The following is a 2500-nucleotide window of genomic DNA, read 5'->3' as shown; positions in this document are numbered from 1 at the left end:
TAACCCATGTTGTGCCTTAACCTAACCCATGTTGTGCCTTAACCTAACCCATGTTGTGCCTTAACCTAACCCATGTTGTGCCTTAACCTAACCCATGTTGTGCCTTAACCTAACCCATGTTGTGCCTTAACCTAACCCATGTTGTGCCTTAACCTAACCCATGTTGTGCCTTAACCTAACCCATGTTGTGCCTTAACCTAACCCATGTTGTGCCTTAACCTAACCCATGTTGTGCCTTAACCTAACCCATGTTGTGCCTTAACCTAACCCATGTTGTGCCTTAACCTAACCCATGTTGTGCCTTAACCTAACCCATGTTGTGCCTTAACCTAACCCATGTTGTGCCTTAACCTAACCCATGTTGTGCCTTAACCTAACCCATGTTGTGCCTTAACCTAACCCATGTTGTGCCTTAACCTAACCCATGTTGTGCCTTAACCTAACCCATGTTGTGCCTTAACCTAACCCATGTTGTGCCTTAACCTAACCCATGTTGTGCCTTAACCTAACCCATGTTGTGCCTTAACCTAACCCATGTTGTGCCTTAACCTAACCCATGTTGTGCCTTAACCTAACCCATGTTGTGCCTTAACCTAACCCATGTTGTGCCTTAACCTAACCCATGTTGTGCCTTAACCTAACCCATGTTGTGCCTTAACCTAACCCACGTCGTGCCTTAACCTAACCCACGTCGTGCCTTAACCTAACCCACGTCGTGCCTTAACCTAACCCACGTCGTGCCTTAACCTAACCCACGTCGTGCCTTAACCTAACCCACGTCGTGCCTTAACCTAACCCACGTCGTGCCTTAACCTAACCCACGTTGTCGCCTAACGTAACCCACGTTGTCGCCTAACGTAACCCACGTTGTCGCCTAAACCTGCTCTGTAATTGTTATACGACTCGTTCAATTAGTGTAGTGTTGCCCACCCGCAACCCTCGCAATATAGTTCGCTACTCGCACTCCCCGCTCCCCTGTGTATCGCTTCATGTTAAACACCTTGCAAGTCTTGCTCACTTTCCACATGCTCCTGCTGTACACTGTAATGTGGATGGCAGCAGGACGTACATGCCGCCCCTCCCCACGTCCCCACCTTGCCCCCTGCCTTCGCAAGCTGGTTGGTGAGAACTTTGCATGTTCAATGCCCTCCGCATGCGACGTACTCAGGCTACGTTGTGGTGCGGCCTGTGTCAACTGTCCGCTAATGTCGTACGCGTAAACCACAATCTGTACTGCACATTCGTCCTTATGTACTGAATGATACATCGTGGCACATGTGTGACCGTACAACGACTGCGCCCAAAAACGGCGGACCATACAGTGCAAATATTGTGCACGCAGCTACGTGTCGTCTCCCTATGAGAGCTGGATTGCAGTGTGGTACGCCATAGAGACGTGTGGGAGGAACGGACGCCGTGGATGGCGATCAGCATGAGCTGTCTGTTGATGTATTCGGACCTAGTCGTCTCTCCTCACACACCGTGATGGCATGGTGCACCGCGTTCCATATCTGCGACATGCTACAGAGGCCGGTTGACAGTCGTTCGAGCAATGGACATCGCATACGTACGGGGGCCACCTTCCACGTATTGTCTAGGCGTGCACATTTTGTTGCGTGTATGTGGGCAGACGTAGTGTGGCGTGACACCTGACACAGGCATGCAATAATCGTGGAAGTTGCAAATGGCGATGGACGCCTGCGTTTTCTGGTGAAGTTACGCAAATGAACAAATGGTAACCTGTTGTGGTGCGGTTGTTCTCGCTAGGGGTGAATCGGTGATGGCGACGATAGGTTGAGGTACTAACCGGTTGTTCCAGCGATACCCACCATGCCGACGAAACTGAACGGCATCTGGGTGTGAAGCGATACGCGGCGGTGGCTGGGTGGGACCGTCCCCGGCCGGTGAGGGGGCGCCTCCCGGCGTGCTGGCCGCGCGGTGCGTGGGCGCACGCGCTACAGCCGGCTGGTGGGGGCGGCCAGTGGCAGGCGCGCCGGCCGACGGACGCGGCAGGCGTCGCAGCTGCGCGCCGGCGCACCCTGCGCGCGGCGCCGTGCGGCCAAAGTAGGTCCTCGCGGGCCCGGTGCGAAGCGCGGTGGACATCTTCAGTGTGCTGGTCCGATTGAGGACTGTGTGCGTTGAGGATGCGCTGCCGCCCGGCGCTCGGCGCCGCGACGCCGTCTGCTGCTCGGTCGCCCCAGCGGTTCTCGCTGGTGGTTTGTATCGCAGCTGTGCGGATGTGTTGGCGCGTGCGCTGTGCTGGGAGAGTTCGCTTCGGCACCCAAGTGGGGCTTTTGTCCTTCTGTGGCGCTGGCGTTGGAGCTGCCGGTCACCGTAGGTGGCGCGTGTTGTCTCCCGCCGGCAATGCCACGACAGCACGCTCCCGGGCCTCTGTCGGCAGCGGCAAGCTCAGTTGGGAGCACGGGTGGTCGCACCGAAAGCGTCTACTCGCCTAACTCCGGGCGATTGCGCCTCTCTCGAACCCGACCAAGTACTTGGG

Source organism: Schistocerca piceifrons, unplaced genomic scaffold, assembly GCF_021461385.2.
Source record: "Schistocerca piceifrons isolate TAMUIC-IGC-003096 unplaced genomic scaffold, iqSchPice1.1 HiC_scaffold_1978, whole genome shotgun sequence".
In the NCBI taxonomy this organism is placed as follows: domain Eukaryota; kingdom Metazoa; phylum Arthropoda; class Insecta; order Orthoptera; family Acrididae; genus Schistocerca; species Schistocerca piceifrons.
Note: the sequence above shows the minus strand (reverse complement) of the source record.